The 25830-nt window shown below is 43.9% G+C and overlaps 1 long non-coding RNA gene across 1 annotated transcript; it reads right to left on the reverse strand.

The window, feature by feature from the left end:
- Positions 1-8560: 8560 nt before the first annotated feature.
- LOC131478347 (uncharacterized) lies at positions 8561-22566 on the reverse strand. The gene is made up of 3 exons (XR_009244419.1): positions 22449-22566; positions 16292-16354; positions 8561-8679 (listed from the first exon to the last, which is right to left on the reverse strand). It is a non-coding gene; the product is annotated as an uncharacterized LOC131478347 (long non-coding RNA).
- Between the last annotated feature and the right edge of the window lie 3264 nt (positions 22567-25830).

The raw sequence follows: 25830 nt of genomic DNA on the forward strand, positions 1-25830 counted from the left end.
TTCTAATTACATTGGTTGCTTCTAAAATAAATCACTGGTTTTGATAAAAAAAATTATTTTTATCGCAAAGTCATATATACAGAAAGGAGAGACAGAGAGAAATATCTTCCATCCATTGATTTACTCCCGAAGTGGTCGCAATGGCTGGAGCTGAGCCAGTCTGAAGCTAGGGGCCTGCAACCTCTTCCAGGTGTACCACGTGGGTGTAAGGTCCCAAACTATAGGGCCATCCTCTACTTCTTTCCCAGGCCACAAGCAGGGAGCTGGATGGGAGGCAGGGTTGTGGGGATTATAACCAGTGCCCATATGGAATCCCAGCGCATATGATGTGAGGACTTTAGCTGCTAGGCTACCACGCCAGGCAAAATGTTGGGTCATTCTTACATTGTTGAGCTAGCCCCTCCTTCATGCTGAATGAGCAAGACAGTGCTTACTGGATCTGGTTATAATGTTCATATCTATTGTAGAAAACAGAATAAACCCACAGATTTCAGAACCTGTTTTGCTCTAATCTCTCGCTTGGGAGTCAGAGTGAAATTTTCTTGTTTAGGAGTTGGGTCTAATTAGTAACCCGGCAACTTGCTATCTTTTTCTGCTTTTCTTGAATAACTGGTATATGAAAGAAAATATGTCCTCTCGTTATTTAGTGGAATGCACTAATGCTGTGACTTGGCTTTTGTTTAAATGTGAGGAAAACATAATAACCTTGTCTCATTTTTTGTGTAGTTGTACTTTCTACTTCTTCCTTCTACTTTAGCATCTCATTTTTTTAATGTGTGAGTTTAGTCCGGACATTTGAGTTTATCAGCTGTTGTGGGCTGAGGAGTTGATTTACATTCCTTAAGTTGAGCACTCAGGAATTGGGCCTGCAGGGTAGCACCTGGCCTTTCCAGACTCTTTGGCATCCTATTGTCCTGTTAATGGGCTTGGGGGAAAGAGCATAAATTAGGGTAATAAAGAGGCCTGGGAGAGGCTGCTCCCACCTCCATCATGGTCTCCATGTGTCAGTGCTTGACCCTTGGACATTCGCGGTGCCTACTATACCGGCTCAGCTAGCCGCGACAATTAGCCTAGTTTTTTTTCATAATTTCACAATTTTTACCTTTGCTCTGTTTAAAACTCTTACCCACCTGAAATTTATTTGGGGGCAAAGTGAGATTACAATTCTAGTTTTATGTTTTTCCATGTGGCTACCGAATTGTCCCATATCACTTGCTGAATAAAACACCTTTTCCTGGGGGAAGCAGATTGATGTCACAGGGCAGTTGCGAGCTGCAAGTTCATTGTTCATTCCAGCATCAACCGGGTGAGAGGTGCTGAAACAGAGAGCAGAACGAACTCTCTTGCCACTTCCTCACTGAAAAGATGGAACGAATGAAATCAATATCCAGACAAACCATTCAGGAACCCCAATGGGCTGTCTATTGAAGCAGAGAACTCACAGCAGATTCAGGTAGATGAAATCAACACCACAGCAGCGAGCTCAGCAGGGCCGTAGACTTTAGCACTTGGTATATGAAGCTTTCATATGAGTGAGTGTCCCTCAGTTGTCTTCCTGTGAGTTTTACTCTGCAATGCCATAAAAAAGGAGCAGGTGATTTCCCCAGTTAGAAAGTGCCCAGGATTATTTTCAGAAATTCAGACTTGTGACTCTGCTAGGGAAAATTCCCACAGCTCCATGTAAGCAGGTACTTGCCTGTGGCTGCAGCAGAAAAATAGTAAGTCTCGGTGTGGGGAAATGCAGTTGTCTGGGCCAGTGTAACACATGCAAGACTTTGAGGAGCTGCTCCCATTTAAGATAATCAAGCAGGAGAGTAACATTTCCTCAACTCTGCCCTTCAGTTTAAGGCAAAAGTGGTAGATAGCTTAGAACTTATCTGTAACCAGTTGTAACACAAGCAGAATGAAGATGTGCGAATGACCAAGGCTTAACCTGCCCCTAATTTTAAGGTTGGGATCTCACATGTTTTCACAATGCACCTGCATATGTGGACAAGTCCTGCTCTTGCATGTTCATTCTCCCTAAGGTAAAAGGTGTCTTCCCTCTGGGAACCACAGCTTTGAAAATCATTTCCTGCGGTGTCCCTATTCGCTGCATATAGATTACTTGACTTCACAACTCCTCCTCGTGGAGATTCTGGGTTTTTTTGCATCAAGAAGTTGACACACAACTGGAGTGGATAACATCTGCAGCTGTAGTTATGCTTGGACAGACTGGGGTATGTGCAAGCACTGCAACAAAGCCTCAAGGAAAATTAATTTTTACTTTTAATTTTAATGAACTTTTTCATGAAAGTCCATCATGTTAGGATGAATGCCTGCATTTTTTTTTTTAGAATATCCATGATGAAGAATGGGAAGGAAAAACAAAATGTTTTTCGCCTTTAGACGGTTTCCCCTCACACCCTTGAGTATTCAACAGAGTTTATTTCAGAAACATGCTTCCTCTATTGCTCATCACAAGGACTCTCTGGAATTTTCCATCTACTGACCTCACACTGTTTCACCATGTTCTCCTCTAGTGACTTGCAGTTTTAGGGCTTATGCTTAGATATTTGATTATTTTGAAAAGATCCAAGATTTTAATGTAAGGTTTGAACCAGGGAAACTACTAGGAAAAAATACAGGGGTAACACTTCAAAACATATATTCAGTGATTTTTTTTTTTGGATGATAATCTCAAAATATAGGCAATCCAAGAAAAAAAAACAGACAAAAGGATCAAATCACACAAAAAGTTTCTGCACCCAAAGGGTGTCTTTATTTTATGGCTTTAATATACACCACAATCATAACCTGTACTTAACATAAATTCTGCAAACACATGTCTGTCATTTTCTAGGAACTTCATTAAATGTTGAGGAGTCTGCAGTGAATGAGGCATGTGAAACCCTGTCATCATGCAGTTTCCTGCTCATAGGCAATGTCTTGAGCTAGAAAAACGATCAAGGCAATTCTTGGTTCTATGGGTGTGAATGAAGAAGAGGTAGGCTCACTGAACTCTCACAGAGCTGCTACTTAAGGTCAAAGTAGGGAAAATTCACACCTAACACTACTAGAAGCATAGAGGCAGGGGTGGTCCAAAAATATAACGTCATAAGGGAGACTGGATCACTAGCTTAAACAGTTAACAGATACACAGAGTTCCTAATGTACTTAAAACATCATCCTTAGAGAGTTAATCATAATGGAAAATGTTTGTTTTAAAATTAGTTTTTCTTATTTTAGATGAAGTTAATATATTGATAGGATGGATCTGCACAGTAGGTGTTGGGTCTGTGATCCCTGTAGGTGTGGTCTGGTGAGGCTTGGATCGATTGGCCCAGGTCCTTGGCCCACCTACAAGAAGTGCTCCTCCTCAGGGGAAAGGACTGAGCAGTGGACAGGTGGCTCAGATCCACATGGAGGGTAAAGCAGCCCGTGAAGCCCTGCAAGCACACTTTACCATTCCAGAAGAAGGAGGACAGAACAAATTGGACAACCATCCCAGCCAAACAATGACAGCAAATATCTGCTCAAATGGAGACTCTGAGGTAGACTGTGTCAACCAGTGGTCATTGAAAGGGTTCCCTCACCTTTGGTTGGTGAGATGAACAACACTTCAGAACTACTGAAGCCGCCTAGAGAGAACCCTTGCACTGAGTGCCACATTGGGACCATGGGTTGATAGTAGATGGCCATTCCTCATCCCTGCGTGTTGGGACAGGTGGAAAGCTGGGTGTGACGTCTCCCCTTAACTGCCCCCTGCTCCCCCAATTCCCCAAAGCAGGAGAGAAAAATGGAAAAATCTGGAAACAAAGATCTTTGATTTTTATGCAACGTTTGAAATGCGGGTCTTATTTCCTATTTGCATGTACACAGATCCAGTTTTCCTAGTTCTGCTTGCTGAAGAGACAGTCCTTTTCCCCGGGTTGATTTTAACTTGTTTTTTTTAAATTTTAAATTCATTAATTACATTGTATTATGTGACACAGTTTCATAGGTACTGGGATTCTCCCCACCCCTCCCCAAACCCTCCCACCATGGTGGATTCCTCCACCTTGTTGCATAACCACAGTTCAAGTTCAGTTGAGATTCCCCCATTGCAAGCATATACCAAACAAACTTGTTTTGTCAAAGATTAGTTGGTTGTGGATGCATGGGTTAATTTGAGGGTGGGAGTTCTTTTCTGTTCCATTGGTATGCAAGTCTATTTTTGCGTCACTAACAGATTATTTTGATTATAATTGCTGTGTTGTATATTTTGAAATCTGGTATTATGATGTCTATGGGGTGTTTTTTTATTATTGAAGAGTAATTTAAATATTTTGGGACTCTTGTATTTCCATATGAATTTTAGGGTTGTTTTTTCCAGAACTGAGAAGAATGTCTGGTATTTTGATAAGGATTGCAATTAATCTGTAAACCATTTGAAGTATTATGGACATTTTAATGATATTAATCCTTCCAATCCATGAACATAGAATTTTAATTTTTTGTGCTTTATTCTGTTCTTTTTCATAATGTTTTTAGTTGTTTTATTTTTATTATTTTAATACTTATTTATTGTCATTTGGGAGGAAGATTTGTGTGAAAAGTGGTGACTGAGCAAGATCTTCCAACAGCTGGTTCATTTCCCAAATGTCTGCAATGGCTGAAGGTGGGCCTAACCAAAACCAGGAGTGAGAAGCTGTATCCAGGTCTCCCACCTGGATGCTGAGTCCCAAGGCTTTGTGTCAACCTTGACTGCTTTCCCAGGCCATAACATGGGAGCTGGATTGGAAGTGGAAGAGCTGGAATAGGAAACAATATTCATTTGGGATGCTGGTGCTTGAGGGTGAAGGACTAGCTGTTGAGCCACTGTGCCAAGCCTGATGTTTTGCAATCTTGCTTTGGGGATCTTTTCCATCCCAAGTGAAATTTATCTCAGAGCATGAAAATTTTCTTGTTATTGCAATCTTTCATGTTCCTTCTTAGACATGTCAATAAATATATAATTATAAGGTCAGCATAATACAGGAAACATGATGTAAGGACCATTACACCTCCAAAAAAGGACACAATAACATTTCAGAAATAAATTCTGCTTTGAAGAAAATTATAAAACTCCTGAAAAAGATTCAAAATAATGATCCTAAAGAAACACATGGGACCTGGTAGGATAGCCTAGCAGCTAAAGTTCTTGCCTTGCATGAGCCAAGATCGTATATGGGCACAGGTTCTAATCATGGCAGCTCCACTTACCATCCAGAAAAAAAAAAAATATATATATATATATAATTATGGAAAACGTTATTGAGAATCCTCAGAAATCTGACAATTGATCCACAGTGTGATCTTTTTATCCCACTCCTCAGAGTTTACCCAAAGGATATGAAATTGGCATATGGAAGAATTATCTGTACCTCCAGTGTTTACTGAGTTCAATTCACAATAGCTAAGACACAAAATCAACCCAGCTGTCCATCAGCTGATGAATGAATAAAGAGAAATATAGACATACTTGCATTTTCACACATACACATTTGCATATATAGAACACAAAGGATGGAATATTGTCCAACCATAAAAAAAGAAATCCTGTCATTTGCAATAAAGTAGATCCACTTGGAGATCATTTTGCTTAGTGAAATGTGTCAGTCACAGAAACACAAACATATTTTCTCTGACATGTGGCATATTGACAATGAAAAAATATAATATACAAGAGTAATATCGACATATACACATTAAACTCCATTCATTTTCTTCATTCTTAAAATTTCTCTTCAGCCTTGGTAATGCATTGTTTATCTTCAGGTTCAGTGATATTTTCTTCTGCCTTCTGAACTTATCTATTAAACGATGTTTATTTTATTTTAGTTATTATACCTCTTACTCAGAATTTCTATTTTGCTATTTTCATATTTTTAATATTTATTGATATTTCCATTTTCATGCTTCTTTCCCGGATTTCCTTTAGCTTTTATGCCAAGTGTTTATTTTGATATTCAGTCTGTATGAGATATATTCTTAAAAAATGGTATGTGGCTGTTTGCCTTAATCTGAGATGATAAGATGACAACTTGGAGGATAGTACCTGTATATTGTAATATTAGTGCAATCTCTAACAACCTGTATCCAATGTAATAAGATAATGCGATATAAACTAGAACCCAACAATTAATGTCAACATACTTAAGATCTACATCGAAAAACTGTAAAACCTACTATACCCTCAATATGCTATGTTATTCCGTGATGTGGGGGGAATGCAGGGAAGTCTTTCAGGACCATAAAAAGAGTGAGGAGAAAGTACAATATAGCCTATCAAGATCAAATCTGGTAATTCATAGACAACAGACTCAAAGCGGCACTAAATAATGGCAAAACTACTATACCAAAGCATGAGGGGGGAACTGGGTGCGATCCTGACAACCTCTTAACAGGAGGTCATGTGCGTGGAGCAGGAGGGCACTCCAGAGTGGAGCAGGTGGTAAGGAGGAAGCTTGGATCCCAACCATGAAGACTCCCAGACCGTCACCACAAACTATTAATATGAGCAACAGGGACTACATCCCAACTGCCAAGGAGGCCACAGGGACTTGGATGCCCTGGGAGGCCGAGTACTCTGAGGTCACCCACCCCCAACCGGAGCTTCCACGGGGGATGGAAGAAGTCCAAACACTACCGTGCAGAAACCAACGTCATCAGAAAGACAACCAGAAGCCCTGAGCGGTTCGCAGAAAGAGAAGAACAATAAACTTCCTTTGGGACCAGGGAGGAGAGCTTTCTCTGGCCTGAGCCTGGCTCCACCTCTGGACCCCCACCCTCCCTTGCAATGACCATCGGGATCGCTTCGAAAACCCCCATAGCAAACAATCACACAAACTGAAAAAACCTAAAATAAATAGACAAACAACAAAAAGTAGAGCCTGGAATCTGACAGGAAAGAGCTGGCGTGGATTGGCTCATGCCTTGCTGGGTGGGACACAAAGATTAGTTAATCCTCCTCACCATGGTGTTGGGGATTTCCCTGCACACCCCCCCCCCCAAAAAAGAAATGTTCTGCACCTTAATTGTCGACAAATGTCTTGTTAGAGTTACAAGCCAGTCTAGATTATCCTAAAATCTGCCAAGATCAGCAAAATTATACTTCAACACAACAAATGGCTAAATACGGAAATGAAACGAGACAGCTGAATGGTACTTCATAGCCATTTTAAGGTATATAGCAGCCGGTCCTGTATATAAACTAAAATTGAAATGTCAATGAGCTAATCATAGGTTGTGGTTAAGAACTTGCTTTTTTTTTTTTTTTTTAACATACTGGTTACTTAAAACCATGTCAATTCCATAATGTTGCAAATTGCTGTTGATATTATATTGGGACTCTTAATTGACTGGGATGATATTCTACCAGCTCTAACTTCGGACCAGAAATGGTCTTCCCAAGAAACTGTTCAACCCATCTGGACAATAAGTAGCTGGGCTATATGCTTGGTATACGTTTGCAAGGAAAGAATCTTGATTGAATTTGAACTGTAATACTGCACCAAGGTGGAGGAATCCACCAGGGGGGAGGGGCGTGGGGAGGGGTGGGGGGATTCCCAGAGCCTATGAAACTGTCACAGAATGCAAAATAATTAATAAAAAAAGATAAATAAATAAATAAATAAATAAATAAACAAACATGTAACACAACACCTAGCAATTCCACTCTATTAAGAGAAAGGAACACATACGTCCACACAAAAAGTTACACCTGAACAGGCATAGTATTATTCTTAATAGCCAAAAATTGCAACAATCCACTGTTCACCAGCTAATAAACAAGTAAAAAGGTACATACATACAAGGGAATATTATTCGCCAATAAAAACAAATAAAATGAAGCCCAACACAGCAGTCTAGCAGTTAAATCCTCAACTGGCATGCTCCTGGATCCCATATGGGCACCATTCAGGTCCTAGCTGCTCCAGCTTCCCATCCAGCTCCCTGCTTGTGGCCTGGGAATGCAGTCAAGGACGGCCCAAAGCCTTGGCACCCTACACTCACGTGGGAGCCCCAGAAGAAGCTCCTGGCTCCTGGCTTTGGACTGCCTCGGCTCCAGACACTGCAGCCACTTGGGGAGTGAACCAGTACATGTAAGAGCTTTCTCTTTCTCTCTCAACTTGACTTTCCAACAAAAAATGATTTCAACACATTCTCCCCCAACAAGTTTTATTTTAATTGGAAAGGCAGATTTACAGAGACAAAGATCTTTCATCCGCAGGTTCACTCCTCAAGAGGCCACAACAGCTGCAGCTGAGCTGCCAGAAAGCAGGAGTTCCTTCCTGGTCTCCCATGTGGGTGCAGGATCCCAAAGGTTTGGGCTGTCATCCACTGCTTTCCCAGACCACAAGCAGGGAGCTGCAAAGGAAGTGGAGCAGCAGGGACACAAACCGGTGCCCATATGGGATCCTGGTGCATGCAGGTGGGGATTTTGGCCACTAGGCTATCATACCAGGACCAATTTATCCACTTCTAAGAACGATGCAGCAATTCACCAGAAGACTGACACCACACTGGAACAGCTCACATGGGTAGAGAATTCTTTCACAGTGAGACACTGAAGAGAGACCCAGTTTCTTTTCCTGGCAGATATCCCAAGCAGCTATCAACTTTAGACCACTGCTTCTCTTTGGAGACCATTTCAAAACCTCCTTTGCTGGCAACAATCTAAATTTTTTTTTAAAAAGTAAAAATTATTATTTAAGTAGAGGTAAGCATTATCTGATAAATACATAAATTACTCTGGGCTGGGATTTTAGAGTTCCACAAATAAATGACAACAGTGACATCTATAATATTTACAGAGAAACAAAAATCACATAATGAATCCTGAAGCTTCTTTGTTGTTTTTCTTGTTAAGATTTATTTATTGGGCCCAGCACAGTGGCCTAGTGGCTAAAATCGTCGGCTTGAACGAGCCGGGATACCATATCGGTGCATGGTCATATCCCGACAGAACCATTTCCCATCCAACTCACTTATTGTGGCCTAGGAAAGCAGTCAAGGATGGCCCAAAGCCTTGGGATCTTGCACTCATGTGAAAAACCTGGAAGAGGCTCGAGGCTCCGGACTTCGGATCATGTAGCACCAGGTTTTGCGGTCACTTGGGGAGTGAGTCATTGGACAGAAGATCTTCTCTCTGTCTCTCCTTCTCTGTGCATATCTGACTTTGTAATCAAAAGCAATAATCTTAAAAGATTTATTTATGTTTTGGGCCAAGAGCGACAGCCTAGTGGCTAAAGTGCTCAACTTGCATATGCCAGGATTCTATATGAGCACAGGTTCATGTCCTGGCTGCTCCACATCCCATCCAGCTCCCTGATTCTGGCCTGAGAAAGTAGTCAAAGAGGGCCCAGAGCCTTGGGACCCTGCACCCAGGTGGGAGACCTGTAAGAAGCTCCTGGCTTCAGATTGGCTCAGTTCTGGCCAGTTTAGCTACTTGGGGAGTGAACCAGCAGACAGAAGATCTTTCGCTCTGTCTCTCCTTCCCTCTGTATATCTGACTTTGCAAAACAATAAACTAGTTAAAAAACTTTATTTTTTGGAAAGGCAGATCATATTTACACAGAAAGGGATGTAAAAAAATCTTCATTCTCTGCTTCATTACCCAAGTGGCCATAATGGCCACACCTGAGGCGAGCAGAAGTTTCTTCTGACTCTCCCACAGGGGGATAAGCTCCCAAAGTTCTGAAGCACCCTCTTACTCTTTCTCAGACCACAAGCGGGGAGCTGTAATGGGAAGTAGGGCCGCCAGGACACACATTCAACCCCAAGGGATCCTGGTACTTCCAGGTGAGCATTTAGTCATTGAGTCATCATGCCAGTCCCTCTCAAAGCATTTTTTGTTGTTGTTGCTTGTTTGCTAAGATTTTTTTTCATTTTTATTGTAAAGTCAGATTTACAGTGAAGAGAAGAGACAGAGAAGATCTTCCCTCCATTGATATACACCACAAGAGGCTGCCACGGCTAGAACTGAGCCAATAATCCGAGACTCGGAGCCAGAAGCCTCCTCCGGGTCTCGGGATGATGCTCTGCTGGCTCTTCTTCAAACCAGAGAGGTTCTACCTAAGAAGCCGTTGAACTTGACTGGACAATAAGATGCTGGACTCTATGTTTGGTATAGGCTTACAATGAGGGAATCTATACTGAACTTGAACTGTGGTTATGCAACAAGGTGGAGGAATCCACCATGGTGGGAGGGTTTAGGGAGGGGTGGGGCGAATCCCAGTACCTATGAAACTCTGTCACATAATACAACGTAATTAATGAATAAAAAAAAATCCTGGAAAAAAAAATAAAAGGCATTGTCTATAAAAAAAAGTTTAACTTATATTAGAGTGCCTACACTGAAATATGACATTTAACAGACTTACTCAATTTATACCCCTTGCCTGGTTTGAAGACCTGACTAATTTCTGTCTCTAACTAAATGCTTCATAATATATAGCATAAAAGGCAGCAGATGAGGCTCAGCTGCCAGGTTCCACTCACATGGAAAGCCAGATTGAGCTCCTGACTCCTGGATGTGGCTGGCCCTGCGCTAGCAACTGCAGATGTTTGCACAGTGATCAGCGGAAGGGAGGTATCCCTGTTTCTGATTCTCTGCCGCTCAAAGAAATCACAATGCAATAAGAATTAATATACACTTGCAACAGCAATGATAGAAACAAAAAAACAAATAAGCTTTCCCATCATTTTACTGAAATAAAATGATTCATGATTTAATTTTTTAAATCTATATTCTTATTTGAAAGTGAACTGAGAAGAGCTCTCCCATCCACAGGAGCTTCATCCAGGTCTCCCGTAGAGGCAACAAGGGCTCAAGAACCTGGGCCATCTTCCACTGATTGTCCCAGGCCATCAGCACGGGGTGGATGGAGTAGAACAGCCAGGACCTGAGCAACGGGCTGGCAGCTGTGCAGGCAGCAGCTCTACTCATCACGAAACCAACTCAGTCTCACACCACTTCAATTTCTACTCATCACCAAACTAAGGGCAAAAGCTCTACACAAAGCAAGATTCTTTTTATTAAAAATATGCATGTGTGTGTATATTTTAAAACTAAAAGGAACACACAGGGAAGAGACAGACACATTTCTTCCACCCACTGGTCCACTCCCCACATGGCAACAATGGCCAGGTTAAAGCCGGAAGCTGGAACTCCGTCTGGGCCTCCACATGGGGGCAGGGATCTAAGGAACTGGACCGTCTCCATCTTTTCCCCTCAGGTCATTATCAGGGAGCTGGATGAAGGCAGAGCAGTCAGGACTCACACTGGCAACATAGGCAACAATTTCATCCACAACACCACACAGGCCTCTAGGAGCAAGTTTCTAATTCACTTCCCACGGACCTTCTTTCTCATTCTACTAGAAGAAATGATCCATCAAAAACATAATAAACAAAGGAAAACAACGACTTGCAACAAAGGAAGAAGCAAAAAGAAAGCCCCCAGAAGTTCTAGCCTCATAGCTAACCTTCAAAACAGCTAATCTGGAGTGAGCAGTAAAGATAACTCCAGCAAACAGCAACATGGCCATGTGGGATGTCGTATTACAGATGGTACACTAGCGCACTGTGCCACAACACCAGCCCGCGCATACACCTCAACCAGAATAGCAGCAGAAACTGTGACGTTTTACTACTTATATCTAGAAAACCACTCATTCAGAGAACAAGAGAGAGCATGAAATTTTCAGTGAAAACAAATCACTGGAATAATTGACTTAATCAAAAACTCAACTAAAATGTGATGATTTGGGGGCCAGCATTATGGCACAGTAGGCCAAGCTTCCACCTGTGGCGCTGGCATCCCATACAGGTGCCAGCTGGTGTCCTGGCTGCTCCACTGCCCATCCAGCTCCCGGCTTGTGGCTGTGAAGGCAATACAGGATGGATCAAGTCCTTGGTCCCCTGCATTCAAGCTGGAGACCCAGAAGGACTGACTCAGCCCCAGCTATTATGGTCATTTGGCAAATCTGATGACAGATGGAGGATCTCTGTCTCTCCTTCTCTCTGTGTTAATCTTTCCAACAAAAAATACGTGAATCTTGAGAGAGAGAGAGAGAGAGAGAGAGAGAGAGATCGATCCAGGGCCTGGTACAATGGCTCAATGGCTAAATCCTCACCTTGCAAGCACCAGGATCCCATAGAGCTGACAGCTCCAGGTTCCGGCTGCTACATGTGGAATCCAATTCCCTGCTTCTCTTTCCCTCCCTTTCTCTCTTATTGCAAGAGATTGAAAATTTGTCTTAAAAGGAATTCAAAATAACAAGCATGAGCTTACTCAAAAGCAGAGAAACAAACTCATGGAAACCCAAAAATGGAGACTGGGCCTCTTCAGGTGCTGAGGCCTGTGCAATGTTTGGACAGTGTACTCCAAATGCACATGGGGGACATGGCAGCCAGCTCATCTGGGCCAGATGGAGACCTCAAGTGCCACATCAGGAAATGGAAAGCAGAACAGACCAGACCATTCTCCTGGCCAAGCTTGCAGCAAGTGCCTGGGTCTGTGGATGCACTAAGGTGGACCTGGTCAGCCAGCGGATCTGGAAGAGATCTTCTCAACCCTGATGCAATAAGGCTAACAATGTGTCAGAACTGTCCAAACCACTCAAGAAACACCCTGGGATGACAGATGGCCAAGCCACAACCTCAACTCCTAGATCTAAACCAAGGATCGCCCTCGTAAACCACGCAAGAAGGCAAGCCGCAACCTCCCCTCCTGCACCTGTGCTGATGGCCAAGCCACCCTTGCCGTCAGGGACCTCAAGAAGACAGCAAGCCACCAGCTGCCCTTAATGACCCCAATGGAAGCACAAGCCCAGGCCTGTACTCAAAGACACTGCCAAAGACAAGATATCATCTGCCCTCAAGGACTCTGCGCTGATGACCAAGCCATTGCATGACTTCCTGGACCACGCACCCAGGGCCAAGCCGAGGCCAGCCCTCCTGGACCCCGCACCAAAAGCAAGCCACTGCCTCCCACCTGGACCCCGTGCTGATGGCCATGCCGCTGCCTACCCTTCCAACCCCACCCTGAGGACCAAGCCACCACCTGGCCTCCAGGAACCGACACTCAGGGTTAAGCCACAACCCACCCTCCTAAACCCAGCAGGAATGCAAGTTGGCCACCTCCCCTCCTGCACCCCTGCTGATGGCCCAGTGGCAGCATCCCCAGCTGGAACCCGCACCCAAGGACAAGCTGCGGCCTCCCCTTCCTGGACCCCTGTACCTTGGGGGGGGTTACCTTGTAGATGTCCGTGTCCTTGGTCAGAGGTCAGAGGGTGCTGGTGAAGCCCAGTGTGTCTGTCAACTCCTCCAGCCAGGCTCAAAGGCCAGGCACTCTGGGGTGGTACCAACTCCACCTCGCACACAGCAGGCCCCACATTCACCATGGCGGTCACCATGAGGCCCTCCCCTGGTGGGGTGCAGGTGAACAGCAGGTGGGACGAGGGCTAGCTGAAGTCCATGAGCCCTTCACGTCCTCTCCCGGAGCCCACAGCGCATCTTCAGGCAGCAGAGCTGCTCCCATGGAGAGCCCAGCAGTGCGTCCTCTTCCTCTGCTTGCTCTTCTCTGACTGAGGGTGTGGGGCCGCAACACCTCGCAGGAAGTGACCAAGCGTCCAGTCCCTCCACGTCAGCACCATGCAGGATTCCTTTGCCAGATGCCCCACCATCGGGGATCCTTTTCTTTCTCCTCCCTGACCCCAGGGCGCCCGGCTGTGCTTCCTCTCCTGGCCCAGGGAAGTTCTGTTTGGCTGGATGGGGCCGGGGGCTCCTCGCTGCTGCACTGGGCCCTGGAGGATAGGGGAGAGATGCAAGCGCTTTTTTTGTCAAGGAATTAAAGTACCTACACTACTACAGGCTACACCAGTTAAACGCCAGGAGCCAGGAGCTCAATTCACTTCTCCCATGTGGCTGGCATGGAATAAACTATGTGAGCTATCACCTGCAGGCTTCTAGGTTGAGCATTATCAGAAAGCCAGGTTTGGGAATAGAGCCAGGCACTCCACCATGGCATGGAGGTGCGAAAGGCAGTATCTCCACCATTTGACTAATGCCTATTCCTTGAAAGTATTAATATCATGCAAAGAAATGATAGGTCTCACTTACATCCAAAACAAATTCCTTGAGAATTTAGAATGAGAGGAAGAAGTAATAAATAGTGAATGAAATTTGATAAAACCACCTGCATAGACTTGAAAGTGGTTTGGGGAAGATGGGAGAAATAAGGTTGATGACAACAGCTGTCCAAACTAGCATTGTTACAGAAATCATTAAGGGAAAATGGTTGGAAATATTTAATATATAGAAATGCATGGATATATGCTTTTGTGCATCAAGGCAAGGAAAAAATTAAAAACAGTTTTATTTCATATCAGGTTGCACACTCTGGTGCAAAATTTCATTACAGTTCATGGAAAAAAACCGAGAATGTGTTTTGATTATTGTGTGTGTGTGATGGGGTGTTAACAATGATGAAGTTTGACGTTCTTGTGGCATAATAGTGGAGAATATGATAGGATTCAATGGGGGACCAAGAGAGCTGTCTAGATTACAGACTTGAATTGTGGAGTCATCAATTGCTATCACAACTAAATTTGAAAAATCATAGAGGGAGCAGAAGCTAAGTCAAGAAAAACCCTTATCAAACTAATGATCAGTCTGGCAATCAAGCCGATATCTGGAGGAAAAAAATGTTCTTTAGAAAAGGTGAGATTTCAGTAGACAGTGAAAAAATGTGCTTTGAATAGAAAATGATGGAGGATACCACAACAATATAGCATTATGAAGAACAGGCTAAAAATACTCAATGGTTTCAAGTGCTATGTAAAATCAAACAACACAGTGGCCAAACATTTGCTGCCAATATGGAATGAGAGAGGAAAGTAACTGTGTCTCCTGGATTAGATTCAGTGGAGTCATGCACATGCTCAAAGGCAATTTGTAACAGACAGAACTGGGCCCGGACCATAGCTTAATGGTTAAGGTCCTTGCCTTGAACCCACCGGGATCCCATATGGGCAGTACTAATCCCGACAGCTCCACTTCCCATCCAGCGCCCTGCTTGTGGCCTGGCAAAGCAGTCGAGGATGGCCCAAAGCCTTGGGACCCTCTACACGCATGGGAGATCTGGAAAGAGGTTCCTGGCTTCTGGCTTCGGATCAGTGCAGCACCAGAAATTGCAGCCACTTACGGAGTGAATCATCGGAAGAAAATCTTCCTCTCTGCACATATGCCTTTCCAAGAAAATAAATCTTTAAAGAAATCGATAGAACTTATGGGAAGATTAACAAGAGAAAGCATGAATATAAGTATGTATTTTTAAGATGCAGAGAGAAAAGGAGAGACAGAAAACAAAATATGACTTCTCTTCACTCCTGGCTCATTCACTGTCCAAATGAGCTTGAGTTTTTTCTGGGTTACCCACACAGGTGCAAGGGATCCAGGCTCCCCAGTTGGGAGCCTGAAAGGAAGTGAGGCAGCTGGGACTCAAACTGGCACTCGCATGAATGCTGGTGGTGTGAGCCAGGGTTTCACCCACTGCACCACAGCAGCATTCCCATACTGCACGAATTCTAAGCACCACACAACCCAAAGGAAATGTTTAGGTACATCTACGCACATCTGAAGCAATCTTCATAGTAGTGCAGTTCATAGTAACAAATATCTCAAAACTATCCAACTTTAACAAAGAAATGACATTTCTGTGACGATTCATGCTGCTTTCAAACATTTGTGGAATGTGCAATAATGTGGGAAAACTCTGCTTGGTTTAATAATTCACATTTCCATGAACTTACTGCAGACTTCTCATACACATTGACTTTAGTTTTCAATTCATTTTATTCATGAACTTTAAAAAAACCATTTATTTATTTATTTTTTGGAAAGGCAGATGTGTAGAGAGCAGGAGAGACACAGAAGAAGATATTTCATTCGATGATTCACTCCCCAAGCAGCTGCAATGGCCAGAGTTGCATCAACCCAAAGCCAGGGGCCTGGGGCCTCTTCTGGGTCACCCACACATGTGCACTATTTGAAGGCTTTGGGCCATCCTCGACTGCTTTCCCAGGCCACAAGCAGGGAGCTGGATGGGAAGCGGGGCCACCGGGTTTAGAACCGGTGCCCATATGGGATCCCAGGGGTTTTAAGGTGAGGACCTTAACTGCTACGCCCAAAAACAAATCAATCTTAACAAAAAGCTTCTGCCCTTTCCTTCAAAGACATGCAAATAAAATCAATCACCAATTCATTGCCCATTGTTCATACATACCTAAGAGATGTGTCCAGATGTTGCCTGTCACTGTGTGTATTCTGAAATACTCTTTAAACAGGCCTGGAAGGAAGGCAAGACAAGGAATTTAGCCACTAGACTAGCATGGTGGGCCCATGGTTTACTTTTCAAAAAGCTTTTCAGAAAGGTGGAGGGGGTTATCTTCGCCATTTGAGAGTTCATACTGCAAATGTCCCTAAAAACTCCCAGGTCACAGGCAGGGAGCTATAAATGTGTACAGAACACGTGGTTTCTGAGCACGCATTTGGCCTAACAACTGAGACGCTGCTTCACCTGCATCCCAGACTGGAGAGCCTGGTTGAGGTCGTGGCTCCTCACCATCCTGCTGATGCAGACCCTGGGAGCCAGCAGGTGATGGCGCAAGGGGTGGCATTAGTGTCACCCACATGGGACACTGGGATTGAGTTTTTGGCTCCTGGCTTTAGCCTGACCCAGCCTTGGCCACTGCAGGCATTTGGGCTAACTGAAGAGAGCCCTTGAGCTCTCTCACTAGGGGGCATGTAATTAAGAGGCTCCTGTGCAGACAGCAACATGAATAGTTACACATAAACCAAGTTAGTTTCTCAAGAGCTACTGGTGTCAGGCAGGGGAAACAATGCCTAACCTTGTTATAACCCTGTCATGATGAGTCACATAGAAGAAAGCAAAGACAAGAGTTGTCCAGGCATGCCACCCTTTCCCCACTTCAAGGATGGATGCAGAGAGAGTTACCTCCTGCTTGGGCAAGGGAGGACCAGGGCCATTGTGAAAAATTCAGATGGTAGCCCTTGTCCTGGCCCCAGGCCCACACCAGGGAAGTGAGTATTAAGAATTTCTACTGCCAGGTGGCCTCTGACAGCTTGCCCTAACCACCAACAGGAAACAAAACCAGAGCTGCGCAGGACATACTTCAGAGCTCAAAGCCAGCCTGTTATGCTGAGACCGGCACCTAATGAAGCCTAGAGGACTCCAGTTTCTCACCAGTTCTCCCAGACTGGCATCATGCAGAGCCCTGAGCTCTGGAGGTTTGGACTCATTTTGGCCTGTGTCACAGCTGGCCTCTGGTAGGTTAGATTAACAACCCTGGGACTTTGCAGGGACCTCTGACTATGGGACCCAGCCTGTGACCAGCTCAGGTGGTTACAGCCCTGCTTTGTCAATCTCTTCCAACCTCAGGTGAACAGCAACAGGTCACAGCACTGTGTCTTTAGGTTCATGCTGGACTAATAAAGCAGAACTTGATGGCTCCCATCTCAAGGTAAGTGTCAGCGAACATAATAGACACTTCTTATCTGGTGAGACAGACTTGTGCAAGTACGAATGATCATTTGCCTCTCACAGGCCTTTGTGCCCTCAAGACCACAAATGACCTGGTGACTAAGAGACTCAGAATAAACACCTAGGACTGCCGCAGTAGCTGGGGCTTTCTCATCATACCAACTACAACTCTGGAGAGCCAGCAAGGAGTCACAGGACTATTCTAGGTAGTACCAGGTCAATAAAACCCAGCAATGAACAGATCCTAACAGTCCCTGGCCCCAGAGCACAGCAGAGCAGATGAGCAGTCTTCTACCTAAGCCAGCATCAGCAGTGGCTGACAGGTGCAGCCCAGACAGTGAGCCCTGCAGCCACAAACAGGTTTAGTCCTATCTCCAGGTTTCACTGGTCTTGGCGGCCCAAAGGCCCCAGACATGATCTAGCATTGTAGCATTCATGGTCAAAAGACAAGGACGGGCTCAGGAAGAGGCTTGTAGGAATGCATGCTGCTTTTAAGGCAGACTTTCAGTTCATACTGAACAACACATTAACAGCAGATTTACCTAAATTTGAGTTTGAGAAGTACAACCCATCAATAGCAGACCTGGGGCAAATCATGGCTTAGGTGCTTCCTGTCTAGTGCTGAAAAAGCAGAAGTGTCCGGAGGCTCAGAGGAAACAGACTGCTTAGAATTACTAGGACACCAGGAATGAAGCCAGAACAGTGTAGTTCACCCTTCAGTGTAAACACTAGGTATCAACAAGCATCAAGGACTTTCAGAGAACCTCTCTAAACAGTAAAACACATGCCAGAAAAATCAATCATCCTGAAATTCCCAAATTCTTGGATGATGATTTCAAAACAGTTGTTTTCATGAAGCTCAACAAAAATCAAGAGAACACAAAGAAATAATCCAATAGCCAAGCAGAGATTTGATAGGTATGAATTGCATAAAATCAAGCAGAAGTCCTTCAACTGAAAAGCACACTTTAGTGATTTTTAAACATGACAGAAGGCACCATACCAGAACAGACCAAACAGAACAATCACTGCACCCAAAGACAGACTATTTGAAAATATAGAACTGGAGGGGAAAATTTTTTAAAGGAATGGAAAAAGCTTATGGATAAAATGGGGTAACATGAAAAGAGTAAATACTTGGATTATTAGGATTCAAGAGGGATTTAAGAAAGTCTCAAAGGAAAAGAAAGTATATTCAAAGAAGTGATGACAGAAAACTTTCCAAACCTAAAGATACAACCACATCAAGTATAAAGGTCACCAGTTGGATTCAACCCAACCAAGCCTACCCCAAAACATTACAATCCAGCTCTTCAAGAGGATTCTTATAGCTACAAGAGAAAGGAAATCACTCCCATTTGAACCTCCCACATCGGATCCTCGCAGGGTCCAATGACATCGGAACAATTTTAAAAACTTTGTGGGACATGCACACTATGAAAAAATGAAGCAGAAATTTCAAAATTGTTTTGTACTAGAACAGACTTATTTCTAATTCCACCTTTTCCTCAAACTTTCTGAAGTAGTGTTCTATGTCTACAGACCTTACTCATGTGTCATAAACTGAGGACAATGATTAACTCAGCTGTCACATCAGCTGGTTTGGCAAGGAGGGTAACCCTGAGTGACATAAAAAGTGACAGCACATGTAGAATGGGCTGGTTTATCAAAATTAAGTACAACAATTAAGAGAATTATGTGTGTCTCTGTGCGTGTGTGTGTGCGTGTATGTGTGTACATTTCCACCATTCATGCACACACACACACATACATAAGGAAAAAATATTTTGGAGTCAGCCCATGGCATGGCAGGCAAAGTTGCCACCTGTAGAGCCAGACTAATATATGGTTGTTATTTTAACTTCTGGCTTCTCCACCTCTGACCCAACCATTCATAACTTTACTATAAAGACTAAAACATTGTAGTCATGGGCTGGCATGGTGGTGTGGCATCCCATTTGAGCACCAAATCACATCCCAGCTGCTCCACTTCTGAGACAGTCCCGAGTAATGGTCTGGGCAAGTAGCAGAGGATGGCTCAAGTCCTTGAGTTCCTGCACACATGTGGGAGACCAGGAAAAAGCTCCTGGCTCCCAACCATGGTTGGGCCCAGCTCTGGCCATGGTGGCCATTTGGAAAGTGAACCAGTGGAAGGAAGATCCTCGCCTTGTCTCTCCCTCTCTCTGTAAATTTGTCAAATAAAACATATAAATTATGTAATAATAATAATAATAATAATATTAAAGAACCCCAAAGTGGGGCCTGTCACTACAGCACAGCATTAACTTAAGCTGCCACCTACATACAATGCCAGCATTTTCTATCAGGTCCTGGTTCAAGCCCAACTGTTCCACTTCTGATTCCACTTTCTGCTAACGCATCCTGGGGAGCCGGTGAAGACAGTCCAGGCGCATGAGTTCCTGCCAACAATGTGCAAGACTAAAATGGAGTTCCTGCCTCCTGACCTCAGCCTGGCCCAGCTCTGTATGTTAGAAGCCATTGGGGAATAAAATAGTCAATGGAAGATAGCATCCTGTCTCACTTTGTTGTTCTCTCTTATAAATAAAAATAAAATATTTCTCAAAAAAATTTTTTTCAAAATATGGGCAGGGAACAGAGTATAGAAAGTATTAAGACTTTTTACCTCTTTGTGTTTTCTGTTTGTTTCCTTCTCTATGGTAAGTTGTTCTCACCTCAAGAGTTTATCACCGTCAAGAAAGTTTTTGTAAGCCTCAAAGTAACTACAACACAAAACTTAACACAGAGATTTAGCAAGGAAATCAAAGTATACCACTAGAGAAAATCACTAAACCACAAATGAAGACTGAGGAGAATGGGTGGACAATAAAAACACACAGGTCTCAAAAAGGCAGCAGTAAGACATAACCAATCAATAATGATCTTAAATGTCAACAGACTAAATTCTCCAACTAAAGGCACAGACAGAGCAGTGTCAACGTTGTGGCAGCAAGTGAAGCCACCACGTGGGATGGGGTGCCAGCTTATGTCCTGGCTGCTCCACTTCCGACCCAGCTCCCTGTGCATGTACCTGGGAAAGCAGTAGAAAGAGCCCCAGGCTTTGGGTCCCTGCAGTCAAGTAGGAGACCCAGACAGGGTTCCAGGTTCCTTGCTTCAGCCTGGCCCATCTGCAGATGTTGTAGACATTCAGGCAGTGAGCCGTGCTCACATGCGCTCTTTCGCTGTCTTTCTCTCTTGCTGTCTCTCTGTAATTCCATCTTTCAAATAAATCTCTAAGACAAAAACTACTGAGAAAAAACACAGGGGAAATTACTCAGGACACTGAAATGAGCAGTGATTTTTCTAGATCATGCTGAAAAAGTACAGTCAGTGATCCTTTCCCACAGTAGAAGGAGGAAAACACCCTAGCAAACAAAGAATCTACAGGATGGGACAAAATACGCACCCTACACACCTGACAGGGGACTGGTAAACAGAAACCGAAACAGCTACACAGCAAAAACACCGTCAGTTAACAAAGTTAAAGCAGATATTAGATCTACAGGTAAGCCACCAACAATATCGTACACCATTTGAGTTCACTTTTGGTCCAACTTCCTGCTAATATATCTGGGAGGGTAGTAGAAAACGACCCCGAGTATGTGGGCCCCTGCTACACATGTGGGGGATGAGGATGCAGTGCTTGACCCCTGACTTCTGTGTAGACATGGATGCTGCAGCTATTTGAAGCGTGAACCAGCAGGTGGAAGAGATACTCACTCCCTGGAACCCCTTCCCCTCCTTTTACAGAAAGATTTATCTAGCTAGCCAGCTGAAAGAGCTACATGAGTGGGGGAGGGAGACACAGAGTTCAATCTTGCAACTGCTGGTGCATTCCCCAAATGGCCCCAATGGCCAGGTCTGGACCAGGCCTAAGCCAAAAGAGTCTGGGTCTCCCATGTGAGTACAAGAGCCCAAAGAATAGGGCCATCCTCTCCTGCTCCCCCAGGCTATCAGCACAGAGCTGGATCCAAAGTGGAACTGCCAGGATACAAACCACACCCATATGGGACGCAAGGTGTTCCGGTCAACTGCATCATATCCTGCCAGTCCCCTACTCTGTCTTTACATACATTTTTTTTAGACAAAAGTGATGGAGAAGATATAGACAAAAGGGAATCCTTGCAGACTGTTCATGAGATTATACAGAAAACAGTACAGAGGTGCCTCAAAAACTGGAAACTAGAATTACCATACAACCTAGCAATTCCACTACTGGGAAAATTCCAAAGGGAAATGAAATTCATCCATCGAGCTACCTGCACTCCACAAAAGCCAAGAAATGGAAACAACCTAAGGATCCCTGTACTGATGAATGCCTAAAGAAAATGGGGATGTCAACACGGAAATGTAACTCAGTCAGAAAAGGATGAGATTTTGTCATTTACAACACCTTGACTGAACCATAGGTGATAACATCAAGCAAAGCATGGTAAGACAAGCATCACATGATCTCACTCACATGTTGACTTAAAAAAATAGAAATCTCATAAAAGCTAAAAACATAATTGTGCTCACCAAAAGCAGGGTGCCAAGTCAGGAGGGAAGGATGGGCAAAGGTTGGTTCATAGACACTGGATTATAGCTAGGTGGCAGGAGGTTTTGGGTTCTACCGCACAATAAAGTGACTACAAAATCCTTCTCTCTCACTTGCTCTGTCCCCTGTAACTCTCCCTTCTAAATAAAAATAAATAAATCTTTACTATTTATTTGTAAAACTTTCATAAGACAATTCAGAAGACTTCCCCTGCCCTCATTTTACCACAGATTTTTCCCATGGGAAACTGAATGCTGTTTAGTGGTTTCGGATTGGCAATAACTAAACACACAGCATGGAAATGAGAGGACACCGCCATCTTACCTTACAAACAAACTCTTCCATTCTTTCCATAGCTTGATGGGCTTGCAGGAGAGGGGACATGCCCAGAAACCCCTCATCTTCATGGGAAACTTCTTCACTGCACTCATGTTCCTCAGAGCTCTGTAAGGAAACTAGAGAAATGGTGACAGAATGAGAATCAAGCGATACAATAAACACTTTTTTTCCTTTCTGCAGATCATAATTAAACTCTTTTTAAAATTTATTTTTATTGGAAAATCAGATAGAGAGGAGGGGAGACAAGAAGAAGATCTTCTGTCGGCTGGTTCACTCCCCAAGCAGCTGCAACAGCTGGTGCTGTGCCAATCCGAAGCTAGGAGCCCAGAGCCTCTTCCAGGTCTCCCACAGAGATGCAGGGTCCCAAGGCTTTGGGCTGTCCTCAACTGCTTTCCCAGGCCATAAGCAGGGAGCCAAAGTGAAAGTGGGATGCTGGGATATGAATTTGTGCCCATATGGGATCCTGGTGCATGCAAGGGTAGGACTTTAGTCACCAGGCTACCACATTGGGGCGTATAATCAAACCCTCTTTCTGTTAAGTATAAGACTTCAGACAAGTACCCACACCTTAATGAACAGAGCCAGCTTACTACCCAGCTAACGCTAACATACATGAAGCAGTTACCATGTTCTTCTGCTGACACACATGAGGCAGGGAGCGAAGGACTGCCAAACATCCCACCACCCTCCATGCCAATTCAACAGGCCCACAGACTCACTCCTCACTGTCTTGTCTCACTTTCCACGATGCGCGAGACCCCACCGAAACCTACCCGGAGATTACTGGACGCACTGCAGTACCACCCCAAATCCTGCCTCCTTTGAATTTTCAGTCTGGTCCTTCCCAGAACCCCATCTCTTATCCTACAAAAGTGGCAAGCCCACCCCAGGTGTGGGCAATCCTTCCTCTCAAAGTTGCCAGCACTCACTCAGGATTGCATAGTGCTATCTTTCCCCCTTTCCATAAATCCTGCTTTTCTGCTCACATTAGCTGTGTTTCCAACTATACTCTTAAATGCGAGAAGACAAGAACATGGCTAAAATTTAGTTAGGGGTCTCAAAGGCTCTTGCCCTCCACAGCACTCTGAACAGACCACCCCTTGTAACACTCTGACAGACAAAAGGATTCTCTACTACAATAGCTTCAGTCTGTTTCAGCTGTAAATCCCTGGAGTAGCTCCACTTGTTTTTTGTTTGAAGAATTATCTTCATGGAACACAGTATAAAAAGTTTAGAAAGCAGACCACCTTTCTCACATACAAAAATCAATCATTTTCTCTGAGGCAAAAGAAGAAAAACTAATCTTCACTAATCTTTTAAAAATAATTTTATAAAATACACAAAACAATATTATGTTTTGTATTCACTCTATGTAAGTCAAATCAAATGCATTCAGAACCATGATATCTCACAGCAAAATCTAGGATGAAAAGTTGATTAACTAAAATGTCAATATTGAACTCTTAAATATTTATTTTAATGGTTTTCTGCAGGAAGACCTATACCTGCCTTTCTAAGGCACCTTCATCTCCTCCTTAGTATCACAGGTTTTCACCAACTGCTGTAGGTAACTGCAGACACAATGCTTCATTACGGACATCACCATCCAAATGATGGGAAAAAATCCAGAACCACATTTTAGCCTAAGACCACATTTCTAAGAGTTTTTAATGAAGATTCTGACCTTCCACTAATTGTAAATTGTGTTATGCAGTGGGCATTTGATGTAGTGCTTATCAGAGAGGACATCCACTTTGCGGTGCAGTACACGGTTAAAGCCCTGGCTCAGTCTCCCAACTCTGGCTTCCTACTAGTGGGAGGCAGCAGAAATGGGTTCCCAAGTAGACTCCTGGCACCTTCTTGGGAGACCTGTACTGAATTCTAGACTCCCAGCTTGCGGGCACTTGGTGAGTGAACCAATGGATGAGAGGTCCCTCTATTCAACCCTCCTGAATATTCTTTCAAATTTAAAAATCTACCATTAGGGCACGGCACAGTGGCCTAATGACTAAAGTCCTCACCTTGAACACACCTGGATCCCATATGGGCACTAGTTCTAATCCCAGCAGACCTGCTTCCCATCCAGCTCCCTGCTGGTGCCCAAGGAAAGCAGTCTAGGATGGCCCAAAGCCTTGGGACCCTGCACCCATGTCAGAGACTGAAGAAAATTCCTGGCTCCTGGCTTTGGATTGGTTCAGCTCCAGCTGTTGTGATCACTTGGAGAGTGAGTCATCAGACAGAAGATCTATCTCTCCTCCTCTGTATATCTGACTTTGCAATAAAAATGAATATTTTTTAGAAAAAAACATGTCTCATTAGGGGACAGGGTTGTGGCATAGCCTATTAAGCTGCTACCTCCAAGACCAGATTCCCATGTCGGCATCAGGTCAAGTAATGGTTGGTCTACTTTCAACTCAACTCTATGTTAGTTCACCTAGGAAAACGTAAGAAAATAACCCAAGTATTTGAGTCCCTGACACGCACATCAAAGACCAAGATAAATCCCTCAGCTTTGGCAGGGCCCAGTCTTGGCCCTTGAAGCCATATATAGAATGAATCAGGGAAATGGAAGGTCTCTCTCTGCCCATCCTAATTCTACTTGTTGAATAAAGTCTATCGATCTGTCAGGGCCAGTGCTGTGGTTTAGAGTAGATAACTCTGCCCACCCTCTCTAACTCTACTTGTTGAATAAAGTCAATCAAACTGTCTGTTGGGGCCAGCACTGTGGCATAGAGCAGATAAAGTTGCCATTTACAATGCTGGCATCCCATGAGTCCCAGCTTCTCCATGTCCCATCTAGCTCCCTGATACTGTTCCAGGGAAAGCCGTGGAGGAAGCCCTCCCGCATGGGAAACCCCAATGAAGCTCTTGGCTCCTTGCTTTGGCCTGGACCACTCTTGCCACTGCAACCATTTGGGGAGTGAACCAGCAGAAGGAATATCTGTCGATCTCTCAATCTCTGAAAACACTGCCTTTCAAATAAACAAATAAATAGTTACATAAATTCACAAATCATGAAAGTATAATTAAAAATGATTTCAGGTCCCGGAGAGGTAGCCTAGAGGCTAAAATCCTCACCCTGCATATGTTGGTATCACATACACACACAAGTTCTACTCCTGGCCTCCCTGCATCACATTCAGTTCCCTCCTCATGGCCTGAAAAAGCAGTCGAGCACATCCCAAAGCTATGGGACCCTGTACCTGCGTGGGAGACCGGGAAGAATCTCCAGGTTTTGGATCAGCGTAGCTCTGGTTTTGCAGGTGTTTGGGGAATGAACCAGTGAATGGAAGATCTTTTTGTCTCTCCTCCCCTCTGTATATCTGACTTTCCAATAAAAATAAAATAAATGTTAAAAAAAACTATG

The sequence above is a fragment of the Ochotona princeps genome, chromosome 30 (assembly GCF_030435755.1).
Source record: "Ochotona princeps isolate mOchPri1 chromosome 30, mOchPri1.hap1, whole genome shotgun sequence".
NCBI classification, from domain to species: Eukaryota; Metazoa; Chordata; class Mammalia; order Lagomorpha; family Ochotonidae; genus Ochotona; species Ochotona princeps.